Source organism: Condylura cristata, unplaced genomic scaffold, assembly GCF_000260355.1.
Source record: "Condylura cristata isolate star-nosed mole 26May11 unplaced genomic scaffold, ConCri1.0 scaffold00021, whole genome shotgun sequence".
Taxonomy (NCBI): domain Eukaryota; kingdom Metazoa; phylum Chordata; class Mammalia; order Eulipotyphla; family Talpidae; genus Condylura; species Condylura cristata.
Genome location: NW_004567122.1, coordinates 22,930,192 through 22,952,643, shown reverse-complemented (window position 1 = coordinate 22,952,643; position 22,452 = coordinate 22,930,192). Strand labels below are relative to the sequence as shown.

The window sequence follows — 22,452 nt, the reverse complement described above, 5'->3', positions numbered from 1 at the left end:
TAAATATATTTGAAGTAACTTATTATGATATATTTATTAAGACAAATATTTTTTAAAAAGTGAAGTGTACCAAAACCTATTAATATTTTTGACCCATTAAATACATTTGAAGTAACTTATTATGATATATTTATTAAGACATTTGAAAAATAATGTTCACACTACATACATATTTTATATACCCTAAAAGGTATATATACAACTCTAATTTATTAGAATTTTAAGAATTAAGTTTTAGGAAGATCTGTTTGCTTTACTAGTCTATCTGCCTGTTAATGCACTGCAGGATTGAAAGAATCAAAGAAACATTACCTATCACTTAGAAAGCCTAAAAACAAGCAACTAGTAAAGAATGTGTTGGTTAATTATTGTTGAGTACTGAAACACAATGAGAATAAAGGAAGTATTTAACATTTACTAAGTTTTAAGGGTTGACCATTTTTAAGAGAGCTATAGAAATAGAGATAACTACTGATTATAGTGTTGGGTAGAAAACTTATCTACTCTAAGATGACACACACATCGTTTAATTAGTGTCATTCCATTTAAAAAACTAACAAAAAAATATTTCCGGTGAAGAGGTACATTAAGTGCATTCACAAATATTACTTCATGGTAATAATTAATGTAAACAACTATCTCTCATGTGACTACTACTCAAAGGAGAAAATACTCCTTAATCAAAACCACAAAAGGGCTGCTTTGATTTCTTGACAGAAATCATGGTCTTCACAGAGCCTACATACAGCAATAACTACAATAAATCAGCAGCTGTGGTTAACAATTATCATACTATGGTTAGTTGCTGAGTGGACCACCAATTCTACTTACATTATTTCCAGACACTTTTACCCTAAACCGTTAACCAAAAAAACTTTGGAAAACTTAACATCAGTTTCTGCTTCCAAAAATCTATAAAACTATTATCAGAAATCAAAAATATCTTCTAGCTATAGGTGAAGACAGATATTTTGGATCATAATAACAAAACTGAAGCACTAATATCAATTAATCCCATTCCCCAAAAATCAGTTCTTTCTTTATAGATATTAATAGAAAATTCATGGGCAGTATTTGGGTTTTGAGTTATTTATTTATTTATGCATACAAGAGGCCAGAGGTGTGAAAGGTGAGAGGACTCACCAGAGACAGAGTGGGGAGGAGAACAGGCAGATCGACTGAAATACACTGCTGAGAGCAGCAGGGCAGGTCAGGAGAGGTCTGCTAAGCCACATGGGTCAGCTTCCTGACAGGGAATCCAAACTCATGCTGCAGCAGCTGCACAATGCTTCACAGTGCTGCACTTTAAGCCGTCGAAGTGAGGACCCTGGGCAAAATTTGAATGAAAATCCTATTCTACTTTTGTATTTTAGTAATTTTCTATAATGTACACATATCCTCCTCTCATATTTGGATAAATTATTCCTATTGACTGTCTATTTGTGTCATGTTTTAATTAAATAACTAAACCTACCAGGCTGGTGACCATAGGAAGATGACATCAAGTCAGAATGGGAAATGATACAATCAGGAATTAACACCATGACTAGGAAATGAGACAGAGCTGTTAATACTACAAATGTAGGGACCTCCCTTGTGGCTCAAGGGGTAAAAATTGCACTTGTGAAGCTATCTGCAGCCACTGCAGCATGAGTTTGACCCCTGGCCAAACAGCTAACCCACATGGCACAGCATACCTTTCCTGTTTTGCCTGATGCTCAGCACTGTATTTCAGTAGACCTTCATGTTCTGCTCCCCATTTTGCCTCTGGGGAATCCACTCACCCCCCCCCCACCTCTGGCCTGTACCCCAGTTCTTGTATGCAAAATTAAGTAAAATCTTTTTTTAAAAATACCGTTACATATGTATTTTTGGAAATTTTTCCACATCTAAATTTGATATAGTATTTTCCCTATCACTTGCCCAAAAACAGGCTATCAAGATGCCTCAATAGTTAATTATAAAAATGAACTTATTCAACATAAAATCACTGAACCCCTACTACATGCTAGGCCTACATAAATATTCTAAAAAGAATACTTACAAAGAAAGTCATGAAATTATCAAGTAAACATTTTTAAATGCATAAAAATGAATTTGTTAAAAGAAATTTATAAACTACTAGGCATTAAAATTGAAGATTAAAAAAAAGTTGAACAATTTTTTCTTTGTAGTAATTATGATATGACATAATGAACACTTTAAAATGCAGTCTATATAGATGTTGAAACATTTTTTTAAATTCTTAAAACCTAAGTAAAATATCTCTTACTTATAAAGAATACTAGAAGTCTGGCTTTTGCTCAATAGTGAAACATTATAAACACTTAATCATTTTAAGCATTTAGTGAAACATTAGGTGCATTAAATTAATGAGCAAGACAAGATGTTCATTGTAATAACAATGTTCCACAAGTCCTAACCAATGCCACCTGGTTAATGAAACAGGAGATAAGAAATCTAGAAAGGTAAAGCAAACATCTTAAGTTACAAATAAGGACTGCTTTCTCAGAAAAGCTAAGTGAGTAAACTGTAAACTTGTTAGAAATAGTTACTGTCAAATAATTAAAATTTAACAAAGAGTAATTTTCTTAATGTTAAGAAGTGGATGAATTTAAGCTGTACAGCATACTAAAGAGGCATTAAGGCACTGATTAATGGTCTCAAGGTCAAAGAAATAATGGGTTTAGAATCTCAACTCGATATTTCTGTTGTGTCAGCCTTGATATAGTCACCTAATGTTTAAAATTTCACACGTGCAAAAATGAACATAGTTTACTGCATAGTTAAGATAATCTTGGAATATACGGAGGCCTGTGTCCAGTGTTTTAACTAATCCAAACCACTATTATTTGTACTATTATTAATAGAAAACATCTGTCCCTTCCTTAAATAAATAGACATTACATTAAACACATGAGTACTATAGCAAACTTTCTAAAATCCATAAACTTTGAAATACCAAAACATATATGGCACCAAGATTTTGAATTAGGGATTATAGTTCTACACCTTTTTAGGAAAAAAAAATAATAACTTACATTATTATTTTTTTTAAGTCAGTCAGATTCCAAGTTCCTTCCAATTGTTTGCTTTACAGCTCTAGAGGGGTCAAAGGTTCAGTAGGGGTCTCAACAAAAGAGCCAATAGTTACAAATGATGGCTACTACTTTTCCTATAGAATCTGAACATCTGTTAGTAATATTATTTACATAATAACTTACATAATCTGTTAATGAGATTTTAAAGTGATTATCAATAAGATTATTCACATAAATTTCTGTCTTTCAATTAATAAGGAACTCCACAGAATGAATCTGTTTACCACTTCAACACTTAACACTTGATTTCTTGAATAAGTCCATTACCTGCCGCCCATCTCAGAACTACTAGTCTAATTCACATTTCAAGTGTTACTAAATTGCTGACAAAGACAGATCAGTTAGGATATTTTCATACATGTGTAGCATAAAATCTAAAATCAACTGGATTAAAACAGGAATGCACTGGCTCACACAACTACAACTCTAGAGGTACACTAGCTTTAAGGAAGACTTGATCCAGCTGTTCAACTGAGGTGGCCAGGATGTGGTTTTGCTCAGCTCTACTCCTTCAGTGCTGGCTTTTCATTCAGCTGGCTTTCCTTTCTTTGGACAGAAACTAGGTGCTAGTGTTAAGGGGAATGATGTCCTAAAGGAACTCTGCAGTCTTATGGACTCCACCCCCTACTCCAGCTTTCTGGACACTACCCCCTACTCCAGTGATTGGAAACTACAACTCCCAGCAGCCAGGGAGAGAACTGCAAAGACACTAGGGTGGAGCTAGCAGGAATTCTGGGACATTTGGAGGATAAATAGGGCGTGATTGCATCTCTAGCTCTCGCTCGGGAAACAGCTCTCTGGACAACGTGACTAGGTGTATTCAGTCAGCGTAGCCGTAAGGTACTCCACTTACTTTGTATCCCGCTCTCTTTCCCTGAGTTGTTCCCTATTCCTTTCCTCTTTTGTAAATAAACCTGTTATTGACCCTTCTGTGTGTACCTGCATTATAACCAAATTGTGATCGTGTGGGTGATGCCCCCCCAGACAGGTGACCCAGTTCACTCTGGGCTATCCTGTAACACCAGGAGTTTACTGATGATGTTTCAGGTTGAAATTAAACTCAATGTCTGTATTCCAAAATTCCTAGCAAATATCCTAACATCACTCTGATTTAGCTTAGATCACATGCCTGCCATGGCTGCTTCAGAACAAGATACATGTTCCATTTCTACAAACTTTTCATAATATATTATGAAATAAAAGCACATTAAGGATTTAAACTTCTTGTAATACTAAATAATGGTATTATTGAATTTCAACTGATGAGTCAAGCAAATCATACAACTTTCCCTATGCTCTTAAACAATTACTCAGATTTTAATCAAACCATGAAGGAAAATAGTTAGAATTCTTCCCTAACATGTAATTAAATAATTTTTGAGAGATTCATAAAGTATTAAGAATTACTATAAAGATTTGTGATTTTCCTTCTTAATTGAAAGTAATACCATAACTTTTAGGAAGAAACAGAGGTTCTAACCTGAATTTTTTAAGATTATAGTAGCAGAAAGCGTATGGATGGATATCTTGAGTTGTGGGGGAAAAATATTGTCTTAGAGCTGTAAAACAGAATCATCCTATGAATCAAGATACTGCCTACTAGACACAACCCAGCACACAACTAAGTTCTAACTGCACATTTTTTAAGGAATCTTTTTATGAAGGTACCCCCCAAAACCAAATACAATTGTTCTGAATTATGTTTCTCACTATTCATGTCCTGTATACCTGTAAATAGCATAGAAAATAGAAGGTAAACTACTATTTTCATAATAATGAAAGTAAAATTTATTAGATTCAAAGGCAGTTGCTAAACAAAAAAAGCCAAAAGGCAATCAACATTTTTTAGAATAGAACTAACCATTTGAAAATGTTTCATGAACCAGTCATCTTAGATACAAACCCAAGTTTCATTCATAATGCTAGATGGATTAAGTGATTAAAGAAAAAGATGTGAGTCCAAATAAAAATATGACTCTGTGAATTGGCTATTCAAATATCTACTGTTCAAATAATTCGATCCAGTAAATATGCACTGATGCTTTTAATAAGATAGCACGAGACTGTAAAAGAAGCGAATAATTAGAAAATGGAGATATCAAATTGAATCAGGATGATTTGTGCAGCAAGTAACGATCTAGAGGTAAAAATGCTTAGGTAGTAGGAAGGAAATGTGTCATTGCACCTAATAAGAAGGATGCCACAGGCAGGGTGGGCTGGTAAATGGACTGCAAGTCTACCTCTTTGCACTTCTCTTACCTCTGCTCTCTTTTATCGCCTCAGGCTAGTAGTCTGAGATGGCAGCAGCAGTCCCAGGCTCCTTAAAACAATCTCTAGGAAGAGACCCCTATTGACCTAGGGCTTTAGACTTAGTATCACAAGGGACTGACTGGGATGCCAGGCCAGGGAGTGACACATGCTGCAGCAGACCTCTCCTGCCTCACTTACCCTTCCTCTCATAGTGCTGTTTCAGTGGACCCACCTGTTCTGCTCACCACTCTGCTCTGGTGAATCCTCTCACCCTCTGCACCTCTGACCTACACACCAATTCTTGTATGTATAAATAAACAGATCAATAATAAATAAATCTTTTTTAAAAAATGGGAATGTAAGAGAAAAAGGAGTAAATGGCAAAGGGATGTACCTAGCTGAAAAAAAGAGATCAAATTGTAATCATATATTAAATATGCTGTTAGACCAAAACTGGTCTGCTGTCATCCTCTATAATTTATTATTCAACACTCAGTAAAAGCCAAGAACGTAGGAGTTCTCTTTTTATGAGAAGGATTTAGGTTAACTACTAGTGAAGACAGACTCACCACTCCTTGTCAACCGAGCCACCCATTCAACTATCTCTGAGTTGAGAACATCTCATAGTATATACACAGAAGATGTCTGTAGACTCACCGTCAGCACAAGTTGTTCCTTGAAGGTTTCTTCTCATTTGGGTTCAAAGTTTCACTCAAAAACTTACAACTGCCTCTGTCTGAAATGAAAACATTCAATAAGTGAGCAAAAAACTACACAGAACAATTTCTCCCTTCCCTCCCATCTGTAATTACCTGGTCCACATGAAAACTCAAATTAACTATTAGATTCACTAAGCACCAAGTTGAAACCAAGCAACCTGCATTTTAAAAGTTACAATGTGTTTATTACAGTGACTGCCCTTTTCCTACCATATAAATTTACTGTCGTGGTGCTACTCTTACCCAAGGATGCCCACTAGACAGACTCTCTCTCTTGCACACATGCATGCATGCAAGCAAGCACACACAGTGTTATCTACAAAGTGTGTCAAACATTTATTAATCAAAAGATGCAAACAAAATCAAGACTGATAAACCCCTAAGAGGAAAAAAAAATCAGATCCTCTGGTTAATACTGGGCCCACATTTTATTGGAGATCAGCAGAGAGTAATTGTTCAGAGAGAGCACGGGCCTTAGCAGTTCTCAACATATGTTAACACTATCTTTTATTATAACTCAGCTTAGTTACCTGTCTGGACCCTGTTGGCATCTAAGCCTGCAAATCCTGTGATATATTTATGATAGTTCGTAAGGCACATGTATTAATGTGAAGGTCAAGTATGTTCTCCTGGCTTGAGGATAAAATAAAGCAAGAGGATAACTACATTGTCATTGTAGTCAGAAGACCTTGTGACCTCAGACCTGTTTCTGACATTTTCAAGATACATTTACCTTTCACTTACAAATCTCAAATAAACACAAAAGCACTTAACACAGTCAACAAAATGTGGGCCCCAAATCTGACATGTTTAACCTCAAATGATGATTTTCCTCATTTCATTAAGCTGCACCTGATCTATGTAATGAGTTCTCAAGTCTAAATGTCAAGCTCTTACCCCTTATTCTCTTCATCCTCCAAAACCATTTCCAAGGTAGCTGATTCTCCAAAATATGTAATCTGAACTAACTCTTGTGATCATAGATATAGAAACAACAATTTCTCCCTTAGAACCAATTACTATTCTGAAATTGCCTATCAGTATGGTGATGGCACACGGGTGACTTGGTGATGGGAAGCCCACGGGGATTACAAATGAGATGGAAAAAGGCACAAAATGATGTAAAAATAAGCTATTATAATATTTTTTAAAAATTACAAGCTGATCTTGTTTTGAGGCATCTATGTTTGGTAAGATTTATGTTGAGTATCTTATGAAAATGTGCTGAAAGAGGACAAGAAAAAAAAATCATGGTCCATAAGAAACAAGAGTAATAAATTTCCATCAGGATCACTAATTTCTCTTGCAAGACACTGTTAGCATCATGAAAGACAAGCCACATCCTGAAAGAAAATGCATGCATATCACACTGTCTGAAAATGAGCTCATATCCATAATTTAGAAAGAAATCTCAAAATTCAGTAATAATTTGCAACATGGTTGAACTCGAAGATAACTTCGCTAAGTCAAAAAGAGAAAAGTAATGACTACTTTCAATCATCAGAAAAATAAAGAAAAAGCAAATAACTCAGACACTGACAACAAAATAATGGTTATCAGGGAAGAAGGGTGAAGAATCGATAGAGGGGACCACAGTTTGAGAATGGTGAATGATACTATGTAGAACTTTAGCGGAGGCAATGTGGTATGAACACCTACCCAAGTATTAAGCGATACTACTGAAAGCACATAGTTTATAAGCCAATGGTATACATACATATATGAAGTAAATCTCAATAAGAAAATTCAATATAGAAAAGGGCAAATGACCCGAACACATTGCTCTTGTGGTGAAAACATGTTCCACACCATCATTAATTAGGAAAATGCTAGGACATGAACCAAGTGAAAGTCTCATGTGCTATTGGTGAGAATATGAAAAGATACAACCACTTTAGAATACAATTTGGCACTTTTCCTAAGAAAGTTAACACAGATGTACCAAATAATCATTCCCTTCCTAGATATTTGCCTAAGAGAAATGAAAATGTATACTAAACAAAAGACTTTATCAGCAACTTTGTAACAGTTCAAATTTACAAATACCTCAACTGTCCGTCAAAGTGAAAGTAGATACATGAAATGTAGTTAATAAACTATTCAGAATTACTTGCAATAAAAAATGATGAACCTCAAAATAATTATGCTAAGTTAAAGCTACTCAAGAATGTATTGTAGAATCAATTAATATAAAATTGTAGAAACTTTCAAGAACAGCCTTTTAGCTGATTGCCTGGGAACAGGGGTGGGTGGGTAACAAGGAAAGCATCCAAATGGTTGGAAAGAAATTGTGTGACAGATTATTTTTGTTATTTTGAGTGTGGTGATGGTTTCACAGGTGTATCTGGTATGTATTATGTAAAATATAAGTTATTTCAATATATAAAAGTGAAAATTTTGAAATTCATAATCACAATCTTTCTCTGGGAAAAAAAATGTGTAGAGTATAATATCTCAAAATACCAAAATCCTAATATTGATTAAGAAGAAAACACCCCCAAGTTAACACTCTAGCTTAATATAATTTGGCATGAGCAAAAAAGAAAATTTAGTGGATTTCAGCATTATTCATTCATTTATTCAAGTTCACAAACTGTCTTTCATTTTATTGTTAGTAAGAGACATCTTATAAATTAGTAATCATCTATGTACCACTACTAAAATATACCTCAAATTCTGTTTTTGAATTAATGAAATCAGATCCAACTTAAGTGTTAGATCTGGCTTGGTGCTTTTTGGTACCATGTTAAATGCCACCTCTATACTCATCTGCCTCTTCTTTATGTAAAAGAGAAGAGAGAACAAGCCATAGTAATTCCTTAGTTGAATTTAACACTGAATTTTATTTAGGTAATATCAAAGATGTGTAGTCCCAACTCTGCCTAGACATCTGTTCTCCAGGTTAACCAGTCTCAGTTCTATCACCTTACTATGTGGGTTGAGGGTTGGAGGCTGCCATAGCTAATAAGGTAATTATTTTGTTGTTGGGTAATTTCTTTTACAATATATAAAAGAATATATACTCTAAAATAGCTTTACAGTCACAAATAGGCTTGTAGAAAAGTGAGCTGCCTGTTTTTTGGTGTTTTGGTTTTTTTTCTTTTAAAGAAAGACACAAAACCTAACAATCCCAAATCAACAGAAGTTTAACTCAAAGCCCTCATTTCAACAGCTTCTCCTTCTACCTACACCCACGCCTCCTTTTCACCCTCCCAACCAGGATGCACAAGACTTTTAAGATGCTGGGAAAGGGCAGCACAGAACACTTTCTACTTAAGTTGAAACAGAGTATGAAACAGAGAAACTATGTCCTAACATAGCCTTGCATGTGCTAAGAACTGAGAGGAGCAAAATGTGGAAAAGGCAGTTTTTTTCTGCCTTTTCTAACACACTTAATTGAGAAAATCAAAGTGTACTTAAAAATCCAGCAAACCTATTTGAAAATTTTAATACCTAATTAGTATTTCAAAAACTTATCTACATAAAATTAACAGACAGAGGCTTTAGTGCTTACAGCAACTTCCCCCTTTCAGATTTTAAAAAAATATTTATTCATTTATGCATACATAACTGGGATACAGGCCAGATGTGCAGGGGCAGTGAAAGGATTATCCAAAGACAAGAGTGGGAAGCAGAACAGGCAGACTGACAAATACACCGCTGAGGGGAGCAGCCAAAGAGACAGGAGAGATCTGCTGTGCCATGAGGAGCACCTCTGGGGTGGGAATCGAACTCATGCACTGAAGTGGTCTCAAGGCAGCCGTGGCCAGCTTCACAGTGCTGAGCTTTAACCCACTGAGCCACCAGGGAGGGCCCTATCCTCTTTAGTCACTCACAAGAGAGGGGCTATGCATGCTGATTCAAAGCTGGTGACCTCAGGATCCAAATGAGTTAATACTTTCCCAGAGAAAAATTACGTTAGTTCTATATCATCCAAAATGGCGAGTGAGCGTAGGCCTTATGTTCCACATATTAGAACATTTTTGAGCCCCTGCTACTAAAAGATGGAGGACAGCTATTATATGAGGCCAAAATGTTGACTAGTGATTCAAAAATCATGGCTACAGTTGAATTAGACCCTTTATGAATCTTTCCAATCTTCAGATCCTCTTATAAATTTAAAAACAAAATGTAGTGACCAAATTCACTTTAACTCAAAAGCTTTAAATTAATTATACTATGAAAAGCTAAAGTCCTAAATCTTACTGTAACATTTGTAGTCTCCATTTATCCCCAATATCGTGGCTTAATTGATGAGTCCTTAGCCCTATTAAATTACTACGATGTGAATGAAGAAGTTGTGCTTAAATACAAGTCCCTTTTGTTTTCTGACTTAGTTTCAAATATTATTTTTCTCTTTTCAAACAAACATACCAGCAGAGACAATAATGACTGATAAGAAATCTAATCAAATTTCAAATATAAGCAAATTTGCCCAAGTCTCATAAACTAATCAATACAATGACTATTAAAAAAAAAACACTGTAGCAATATGAAGTATCACTGCCCCTTATTTCCTCTCAAAGTACACTGTAAGGAAATGCATATAAACATGTAAGTGAAAAGTTATGTGGCCAATAATGTCGTAGCCAGTGTTAACATTGTCTTGGTTTTGCCTCTTGCTCTTGTTTGGTAATGTTATTAACATTCCTAGACTGTGAAAGTGTAAAATACAGTAGGGTGACAAATGGATCTAGGTGAGGATGCAAATGTGGGGAGCTGTGAACAAGGCAGACATTTTTAAACCAAAAAAAAAAAAAAAAGCATCTATTTTTAATTGCTGGAGTTTCAGAATCTGGTGGAAGAGAAGTCCATGCTTTATTAAAAAAATACAAAGGATTTCACTCATAGCAGGAGTATAATGGACCAGGCGAAAAAATAACAAAAATAATGAACAACCATATACCAGAGACATTTTGTGGGGTTGGAGTGGGGAATGGGATCAAAAATGGTGGGGGGGGGGAAATGCACGGGATTATGGTGATGGCACATGGGTGACTTCGTGATGGGAAACCCGCAGGGATTACAATTGAGATGGAAAAAAAAAATGTACAAAATGATGTAAAAATAAACTTTTGTAATAAAAAAAATACAAAGGATTAATGAGGTAACACAGATGGACTCTTGAGGGAAATGCAAAATGGTACAACCACTTTAGAAACTGGTGAGTTTCTTATAAAGAGAAACACATTTCAGAATTACCATGCACCCAAACAAAACCTCTCGAGAGAAATGAAAACATGTTGACACAAAGAATATGGACTCTTAAGAGGCAGTATAGACAGCAGTTAATAAAACACTCTTTGGGCCCTCCCTGATGCCACAGTGGGCTAATGCACAGCGCTTTGAAACTATTGCAGCCAGTGCAGCAAGAGTTCGATCCCTGGCCAGGGAGATGACCCACATGGTGTGGCAAACCTCTACTTTCTTGCCCTCTGCTCCCCTCAGCGGTGTACTTCATCAATTGGCCTGTTCTGCTCCCCACTCTGTTTCTGCTGAATCCTCTCACCACCCCCCACACCTCTGGCTTGTACCTAGTTCTTTATGTATAAATAAAAAAACCTAAAAAAAAAACCAAAATCAGTCTGCAGTCAGGCTGTTGGGGCTGAGTTCTAGTTCTGCCACTTAATAGTGTTAGCTTTAGGACAAGGTATTGAACATGTCTCACTTTCCTAAACAGAAACAATTCATAAAATCATGGAGAAGTTTGAATTAGGTTAATACATGAACAAGTTTAGCATGTGGTCTGACACCACACCTCTGGCCTGTACCCACCCCAGCTCTTGTATGCATCAATAAATAAAGTTTTAAAAAGAAAATATACCTCAGGTGCTACTGACTGATTTCCTGGTTGACAGTCTTAGACCCTACAATTCATTTCCCCTTAGTTAGAATAGCCCTTCTAAAATAAATGTATGATCCTAGTTCTCTTCTACTACAAAATTCCCATTAGCTATTATTCCTCAAACAGCTGAATACTTCATTTCTTCAATATGACTTCTGAGGATCTTTATTACTTGGTCCCCACTTTTCTCTTCAACTTCATTTACTGCCTTTTCTATTCAGTGTGCAGTAACTGTGCCATCCAATCCTATTTTTCTCGCTCTTATTCTCACTCCTGTTCTTTACCTCTAATGTCTTCTTAAGAAACATTAGACATTAAAATGCATCCAGATAAGAGAGAACAAGATGATGAGTCTGAAAATTATGCCACTTAAGCAAGAGTTTAGGAAACTAGGACAGCCTAGCAAAAAGCACAGGGAGAAAAATCAGCCTTCAATATTTGAAGGTCTTAGCATACTGCATGTGAAAGAGGAAGCAGATATTTTGTGGGTTATTGAAGAGGGAAGAACTCAAGTGACTACTACACAGAAGTTTCAGGAAGGTAATTTTTGGTATAAAAAAGGGAAGAACCAACATTTTAAAGATGTCTGAGTAACAGCTAAATTAAAGCACATGACCCCAGACTATCCTTATAAGAAGCATCACATCCTAAGATTTCAGATTCAACTGCCTAGTAAATACATCTTTTTAAAAAAGGGTATGTACTGACTTTTAAAGAGAAAACAAGTTATTTGTTTTCTGGGCCCTCCCTGGTGGTGCAACAGATTAAACTATGAAGCTATCACAGCCACTGCAGCACAAGTTTGATCCCTGGACAGGAAGGTGACCCACGTGGCTTGGAAGACCTCTCCTGACCCACCTGCTGCTCCCCTCAGCAGTGTATTTCAGTACATCTGCCTGTTCTGCTGCCTACTCTGTCTCTGGTGAATCCTCTTACCTCCCTGCACCTCTGGCCTGTACCCCAGTTATGTATGTATAAATAAATCTTTAAAAAATATGTATTTGTTTTCTGATTTAAACATGAAACTGGAAGGCAAAACAAAATTTTTAAAAGATCTGCTAATGTTCACAAAATTATAGTGGTCATGAGTACATAAAGAAAAAATACCAATATGTTTTACAAGGTTAGATTTTATATTGAGGTTACATTGACGGGAAGCCGTTTTTTGCATTAGAGAAGTACAAAAAAGGGAATAGAAAGTATCCTATGGTATAACTTTTTAAAAAGCAGATAAAAATGTGCACATTAGGAACTTACTGTCCTCTTTACTTTTTTAAAAAAGATTTATTTGGCCCTCCCTGGTGGCACAGCAGGTTAAAGCACAGCACTAAAAAGCTAAAGCCACTTCCGCATGAGTTCGATCCCCAGCCCTGGAGGAGATCCACATGGCGCAGCAGACCTCTCCTGACCCCCCGCTGCTCCCCTCAGCAGTATACTTCGTCGATCTGACTGTTCTGCTCCCCACTCTGTCTCTGGTGATTCCTCTCACTGCCCCTGCACCTCTGGCCTGTACTCCAGTCTGTATGAATAAATAAATCTTTTTTTTTTAAGATTTATTTATTTATACATGTAAGAACTGAGGTACAGGCCAGAAGTACAGGCGTGGGGGTATGGGGGAGATGAGAGAATTCACCAAAGACAGAGTGGAGACTGACAAAGTACGCTGCTGAGGGGAGCAGCAGGTGAGACAGGAGAGGTCTTCTGTGCCATGTGGGTCACCTCCCTGGCAGGGGATTGAACTCATGCTGCAGTGGTTGTGGATTGCTTCATAGTGCTGTGCTCGTGCCACCTGGGTGGCCCTACTGTCATCTTTAACTCAGTATTTACAATCTGTACTTTTACAATCTGAGAAAACAAGATTCTATTTTCAAAAAAAAATTAGCCTTTATAAATATGCTATACTCTTAAGTATTGACTTCATATTGACTTCAAGTTGGGGGTGGTTTTTTTCCCCATACACAAAGGTAGAAATTCAATACTAGTATTATAATGTTTAGTTTATAAAACCTATCTTTCTCTACAACTTTCCAAACATTCTTACACATATGGAAGGCTATCATAGGGGAGGAATTTAGTAAAACTGCAGAGATTCTGTTGTGAGTTGAACTGTGTCCTCTTCCGCAACCCCTTAAAATGGGAGATATTGAATTCTATCCCCCAGTACCCCTGAACAAGGCTTTATTTGGAAATAGAACTGCTGCAGATGTAATTAGTTAAAATGAAGTCATATTGGAGAGGGTGGGTCCCTAGTCCAATATGATCGATGTCCTCATAAGTTGGTGTTGTGAAGACTAACAAGGAGAATGTCACATGATAACAAAGATTGAAATTATGCAGTGGTAGACTGTGGGGCTCTAAAGATGAGCAGCAAATCTCAGAAATTCGGAAGAGGCAAGAATGGATTTCCCTACAGATTTCACGGGAACATGACCCTGCTGATACTTTGATTCTGAACTTGTAGCCTCCAGAACTGTCAGACAACAAATTTCCATTTGTTGTTACTTCACTGTGGCAGTCAACTGAAAAAAAAAAAAAAAAAAAAAAGAACTGCTCTTTCGAAAGGAAGGGAAGAGCACACGTCTGAACTCCAGTCACTGCTCGACTTCTCTTTAGCCATATAATTAAAAAAAAAAGCCACACAAATCTAAATGTGGCAATCATGATTGAGCTTCTGAACAAAACAGATCTTGGCATGTTTTGGCCTTGTTTTGATTTAATCCCATGATAAGAAAACATACATAACTAAAAGGTACAAGAATTTCCTTTTTACCAGGTCATTTGAAATGAGTCCGTGTTTTCTATTAAGAATCTCATTTATTCACGATGCTAGTCTGCTATCTAGGCCACTAATTTTCAGTTTTTCCATCATTTTCTAGTTGAGATAACAGTATTCAGGCTCTTACTTCACTGCTAATTTATTCTGACTAGCTCCTACATATAAACAGTAAAAGAGAATATAAAATATTTCAATCCCACTCTCCTGTCCACAAATTATCCTGTTCTCAATTCCATATACAAGTATTAACAGCTTTTGACATACTTTTCCACTGAGATTTTGTGCATTTAGAGTTACCCACATATCACACATGTATCAGTATATATATGTATATACTAGTATACATGGTATACATTTTATGTATATCATTCTACACCTTGATACTACCACTCACGTTGGGAGATGACTCTGTATAAGCTGGACTTACATGTTATAGGCTATCTTTTTACCATCCTTTTACTGACTCCTTTCTTGTTGTCCTATTTTCAACTGGTCTTCTGTGCAGTTATCTCACTTCCATGTGTATTCCTCACAGCACTTTAAGGCATCTAGCATGCTATCTATGCATTTTGCTTTTTTATTACTTGTCTTCCCCAACTAGAATGTACATATTAAGACAACACAAAGTCTATCTCTATAGTTTGTATCTGAATCCCTAGTCAACTGATGTATCACGAGTCTAAGTATTTATGGAATAATTGTTTTTATTTAGTCCCATGAAAGGAAAACATACTGAATTAAAAAGTACAAGATAATTCTTTTCAAGGCAGAACAAGTCAGAGTTTCCAAACCAATCAGTAATTTATCTTCTTTCTCTTGTATCTATTTTCTATATTTCAAATAATACTGTTACATATTAGCTGAATCCATGTTTACACATGCTGAATCCTGTGGTATCAATTTAATTCAGCCTGTTTGACCAAAGATAATTTTTCCTGGTTTCTAAATATTAACTCAAATTAATAGGGGGTATTTAATTGAGTCACTGAACCCTTGTATGGTATTGTCCTCCTGCATTATAATTTCATTAACACACAATTTCTTTCACTAGCAATGCATTTTCAATGTCAGAAAAGTGACTCAGTATGGTATTATTTCTGATAAATCCAGGAGGTGCTGAAATCTCAACTTATCTTCAGAAAGTCAATACATGCTTAATTTGTCCCACAAGTAAGCTGTGATAAACCTTGTGGTAATTTTTGTCTTTGAAGGGAGTTAGAAGGCATTTCAATCAAGCCTTGGCTCTCTAGAACTTAAAGGTAAAGTTGTTTTAACAAATAGCTCATTGGAGAGGGGAGGGTTGAACACTTTATAAAAGGATAAATGATAGAAGAAAAGCAAGATCTTGTTCATTTTTAGATCACTAAAATCTGTCAAATATGCAAACTAGGCTGTCAAGATAGCTCTGGGTTCAACTGTTTAACATTCAAATTAACAAGTACATATTTTTCAGTATGAAAATGCCCCTTTTTTTTTTTTCACATAGAAGAAATTGGATATAGGCAGAAGTGCAAGGGGTGAAGAGGATTCACCGGATAAAGAAGGTGGAGGGGTGGAGCAGAACAGGCAGATCTACTGAAATATACTGCTGAGAGGTACAGTAGGCTAGACAGAAGAAGTCTGCTGAGCCATATGTAGATTAGGTCCCTTACCAGGGACTGAATTTATGCTAGAGCGCTGAAAATGCTGAGACTTAAGCCCTAAGCCTCCAGGGAGGCCCAATGCCCATGTTTTTTTGTTGTTGTTGTTGCTTATTTATAAAAACAAGAACTGGGGTTTAACTAGAGATGCAGAGGGTGAGTAGATTCAACAGAGTGAGGAGCAGAAAAGGCAAATTGACTGAAATACTGGTTGGTTTTCTTTTTAATTTACTTAAAGATTCACCAAAGACAGAGTGAGTAGGGAGCATTACAGGCAGAATGACTGAAATACACTGCTGAGGGGAGCAGCGGGCGGGTTAGGAGAATCTGCTGCGCCCTGTGCATCACCTCCCTGGTAGGGAACTTATGCTGCAGTGGTTGCAGAAACCTTCATAGCGATGTGCTTTAAACGCAGTGTGTGACAGAAAGGGCCCTGAAATACACTGTTGACAGGAGCAGCAGGAGAGAGAGGAGAGGTCTGTTGAGCCATGTGGGTTACTGCCTAACCAAAAAATGAGCTCCTGTAGATTGAACTCATGTTGCAATGGCTGGTGATAGCTTGGTAGCGCGGAGACTTACCCTCTGCACCATCAGAGAGGCGCTAGTGATTATTCTAAGAATGTACCAAGAATGATTTCCTAACAACTTTAATTCCACCCACTTCTATGTATGTACAACTTTATCTGTTACTAAAAGCCAGATAACCTCTCAATTGAGCAGAACTACTTAGAAAGATTTGGTGGGTATGGGTCTGTGCCTATAGAAGGAAGGAAGATATGAAATCTGCAAAATACACTAGATATAAATGCTAATGCTGATGCTTCATTTATCTTGAAAACTATTTCTAAGTCAATTTATTTTTTAACTAAGCAATAAAATATTTTTTAACTAAGCAATTTATTTTTTAACTATCACTTAGAGATCTACCTTTTTTAAGTTTTTATTAATTTATTTAAAAATTTTATTTAAAGATTTTATTTATGTATGCATACAGAACTGGGTACAGGCCAGAGGTGTGGGGCGCAGGGTGAGAGGCTTCACCAGAGACGGAGTGAGGAGTAGAACAGGAAGATGTACTGAAATACACCGCTGAGGAGAGTGGTGGGTGGGTCAGGACAGGTCTGCCAAGCCATGTGGGTCAACTTCCTGGCCAGGGATCAAACTCGTGCTGCAATGGCTGTGATAGCTTTAATGCTGTGCTTTAACCCACTGTGCCACCAGGGAGAGCCCTGGACTTTTATTTATTTATTTATTTTGTGAGAAAAATGAATATGCTGGACTGCTTATGAAGACTTCCTCACCAAGAGCTTTATATTGGACGGCACTCTCACCTAAGTTCAATCCCCAGCCAGGGAGCTAACCCACATGTTGTACAGCAGAATGCTCCTGATCCGCCCGCTGCTCCCCTTAGCAGTATTATTTCAGTAGATCTGCCTGCTCTGCTCTCCACTGTCTCTGTGAATCCTCTCACCCCCTGCCCTCTGGCCTACACACTGGTTTTTCTACACAAAAATAAATCTTTTTCTAAAAAGTTTTCTTCATATACTTCGGGCTTTCTACTTTACATTCAATTGTGGAAAACTAAGACTTTATCTTGGTATAGCGTACAGGTACAAACCCAGTTTCCTTTTTTCTAATCTTTGTATTTTGGCACTTACTTACATGAGACTGATCACTAATATTCACCACTGCAGATAATCATGAAAACTACACTACTTCATCAGAAGTCAGATCTACGGTTTTGTGTCAAAACAGACCATTCAAGGTAAAACTTTAAAATATGATTATTTAAAAGGATAAACACTCATTACCAACTAAAGCAGAAGCTGTCCCTTAACTCAATGGGGTTCAACCTGTGTAAGGTTTTATCCCTTCCAGGTGGTCTAGACTGCTTTATTTCACTTCTTCATTTCCAACTTTTATACTCTTTCTTAAAGCTGATGTGCCCAGATATCATTCATTTTCTTTTTCCACCTTCTCTTTCTCAAAGCTCTTTTTTGATACAAAAGAAAGTCATATTTCTTACACATCCCAAAACTATTAGTTACTTTTCTTTGTGAAGTCTCCAAAGCACCAGATAAGGGGAGAAACTGATGAGACTCATTGGAACAAAGCATGAATACTAAAAGGCATGGCAACACTCCCAGTCCAGTCAGTCAGTCAGTCCATCCTAGAATCAGAATCCAGAAGTCAGAATAGTTGTCCAGTGCAGGTGTTCTCATGTATATTATAATTGAAAAAGACCATTTCTGACAAGAAAAGAAACCTAATTTGGGATGACAACAGGACTAACAATTTTGTTATTAAAGCAACCATTTCCACTAAAGTGAATAAACAAAACCCATAAGGCCAAGGTTTTGACAATACATCCTTTGTAAGAACATATATAATGTATAGTACTCCAAAATTTAGATCTTTTGCAACTTTTCAAAATGATACAAAGTCCAAACGTTCAGTTTGGAGGTGCATGCACAGTTACAAAACTTTGGAGAGTACATACACAAAAAAGTTCAAAGATTACATTAACTTGCTGGTAAAGAATAATAGTGTTAAAGCTACAATGACATCAAAGTATGATCAACTTTTTTAAAAAGTCAATTTGGAAAGTAGCAGTAGAAGGGAATAACTGGTCAAACTTCAACATTGGTGCCACAAGATGCTTATGACCAAAACCTCCTTTCTCGCTCCTTGTAGGCAGTCAACCCACATTTTTAAAGGAATTTCCAGGTCAACCTAACACTTTTTGCAACAGCAAAAGATGTTAGCCAAGAATAGCTGGCACACATAACTTACTCTCAATAGTGAATAACCTAAATTATAGTATTTGGAAGCTATTTAGCATTATTCTTATTAATTAAATGCTAATCATACTAAAACCACTTAACAGTTTGATATCTCATGAAATATGAACGGTATAAACTTTCTGAAAAAAAAAAAAGAAAGAACAGTGACTTGTAATGCTCTCAAAATTTTATGAGAAAATACTTTTAGAAAACTCATCAGAAAAAAATCATTTCGTTATAGATTATATGAGGGAAAGCTGTATTTACTAGCTCATCCATTTTTATCACTATTTTTCCATTTTAACAAATAAACTGAGATCAAAAAATTGAATAGAAAATAAGACTAATTTGCATTATTTTAATTATATGAAAATAATTCTATGAAAAGGGAGACTTTACAGCTCCACACTTTGGGAATATTTCACTTACTCATTTCAGAAAGGCACACAATGCAAAGGAAGTTTCCACAAGCATTAGTATACAGCTCCACACTTTGGGAATATTTCACTTACTCATTTCAGAAAGGCACACAATGCAAAGGAAGTTTCCACAAGCATTACTATGACTTTATTGCCAACTGGGAATATTAAAACTGACATGCTGGCCCTCCCTGGTGGCACCAACAGGTTAGGATACAGCACTGCAAGCTAGCTGAGGCTGCTTCAGTGCAAGTTCGATCCTGGTCCTGGAGCTGACCCACATGGTGCAGCAGACCTCTACTGTCTCGCCCACTGCTCCCCTCAGCAGTGTACTTCGTTGATTTGCCTGTTCCACTCCCCATTCTGTCTCTAGTGGAGCCTCTCACCACTCCTGCGCCTCTGTCCTGTACCCCAGCTCTGTATGAATAAATTTAAAAAAAAAAAAAGGCAAAAAAAACTGACATGCTACTTTATGAAAATAACAGAAAAGGAATGTCTCAAAGGAAACAGTATTTAACAAATCTAAATATGGTGTTTTAATATTACCATCTTCAAAATATGCTGTAAGTTCCCTGGTGTTCTAGTGGTTAGGATTCAGCGTTCTCAAAATATGCTGTAAGTCTTATCAAATAATAAAAAGGATTCTGATGAATGTTAGATATGTTAGGAGATATGTCAAGGCACAGTTGGCATTCAATCTGTCCCACCACTCCCTGAACCACCTGAGAGGCAGAATTGCTAAAAAAGGTGGAAAAAACACATTTCCCAAAATTGCCCTTGTGATTAGCATTTGTGTGTAAATCAGAACACAGCTTCTCAACAAAGGCAAACATAAAACTGATGCTAACTTTATATTGCTAATCTATGTATTAAGCAATAACACAAAGAAATGAACATTAAAAAAGGAAGAAAGAAAAAGAAATGAATGTTTATGAAAAGCTGCAGTAACCAAACTCAAGTCACCAGATCTACAAGCAGTGACAGACCCAATTCAGTATTTCAATGACTGGTTCTCAGTTTCAATTCTCTGACCTCTCAGCAATGGTTATCAATGTTCTGAAATATATTAATCTAGTGAAGGTCACCTGATCTTAGCTGTTCCAGACCAGCCTTATCTACCACACAGTATTTGGTAAGTAGTAAGTTTCTTATGTAAAATATTTTTCTGCCTACAAAATAATAAAAGTTGTAGTTGTTCCTTGCAGTGACCTCTAAGATACAGCACCGTTAAATTTTAAGTGTTTCCTGTATTTATCCTCTTCCCCATTTTAGAAGCCAAAAATGTAAAAATGTTTTTTTCTATACTAAAATTATGATGTTGTTAAGAATTAAAAGTCCTATTATCAGTAGTCAAGAAGGATTTTGTTTATAATAACTGGATCAACATAAATTTGTGACATTCCTAATACTGAAGCATCTTGTTTTTCTTGGTGAAATAAATCTTTCATTAACATACATAGATATAGTCATTTTAAAAGATGTTTCTTTTGCTCTGACTGTAAGTAAATACAAATTTGGGATGGAAAGTTTTTTAAAACTTAATAATCAGTGTCCCCAAAGCTATTTACACTGAATAGCAACTGTACATGTATAGTTTTATATTCTATTTTAGCATGCAGATAATTACTTCTCCTGAACCTCTCCATAAGTTACTAAGGAAAGGTGATTTAGATACCTAATATATAAAAAGAAATGAGAAGTGATAAATGCTACAGTATGGATTAACCTAGAGAAATCTTTTGCTAAATGAAAGAAGTCAATCATAAAGGCCATATTATTTCCTACATTGCTGTAGAAAGCATAAAATCGTAAAGCCACTTTGGCAAATGTTCTATAAGTTTCTTAAAATGTTAAAATAGTAGACCATATAACCCGACAAATACACTACTAAGTATATGCCCAGGATCAACTAAAACATACATGCATCCAAACAACTGTGAACATGCATGTTCACAGCATCATTTATAATTAGAACATTAAAAACCCAGTATACAGTAACAGATGAATAAGATGTTGCTTATCTATACAACTAATATTCAGGATAGAAAGATAGAAAGAAGGAATGGCAACAAAATTCTTTTGGGGGTTATGAGAATACATAACCAAATGTATGTCCTACAACTCTATTCAACACCAAATGCATGTCCTACAACTCTATTCAATTCTAACATCATCTACACTAAAATAGCATCATATCCCACAAATTAAGGACCCAATTCTGTGCCGTTGAGCACACATACCACAATCCCAGCATCTCCACGTGTTCACCAACCTGGAAATTATCAACCCCGCCACCCTTTATTTTTATGGCAGCTTCATTAAAAAGGCAAGATTGATTAAATCATTTGCCAACAGCAACTGGTTCACCCTCCAGTTCTTCCCCCTCTGGAGGTGGGGGTAGAAGATGAACTGAAAATTCCAACATCTTATCCCCAGATTTGTTCCCTACAAACCAGTCCTCCTGCTTAAGAAAAGACACCTTTATGGCTTTATATCATTAAGGACATTCCAAGACTTTTAAGGAATCTATGCCAGAAAACCAAATAAATATTTTTTATCCTAAATCACAGCATCATGAGTTTTCATAAAAAAGAAAATAACCTTAAAAAAAAAAAAGGTGACAAGTTATATATGAGTTATATACAAGTTATACACTATCAAAGAAATACTGGGTTCCACTCTCACATGCTTCCTTTGGCAATAAATTTGGACCTATGTCATAGTACTCAAGTAAATTAGCACTATTTCTTATATCTTAAATTGTTAACAGAAATGTATCATTACACAATTTCTACACAACTTAGCCGTATTTTTTCTTTTGCAAAGTAAGTTCCTACCTTTAAAAGGTACTTTAGGCCCTAACTGGTGGCGCAGCGGGTTAAAGCACAGCACTGAGAATCTAAAGCCGCTTCCGCATGA

At 36.2% G+C, this 22,452-nt stretch overlaps 1 protein-coding gene across 3 annotated transcripts in view; it reads right to left on the bottom strand.

Annotated features, from left to right (window-relative positions):
• The window catches only part of CDC42SE2 (CDC42 small effector 2), a 77,874-nt gene that overhangs the window by 41,208 nt on the left and 14,214 nt on the right, over positions 1 to 22,452 (bottom strand). For all 3 annotated transcript variants that reach the window (XM_012727977.1, XM_012727978.1, XM_004686686.2), the window contains exon 2: positions 6,009 to 6,087. The gene's annotated coding sequence lies outside the window, so the exon portion shown is untranslated. The remainder of the gene's footprint in view (positions 1 to 6,008; positions 6,088 to 22,452) is intronic.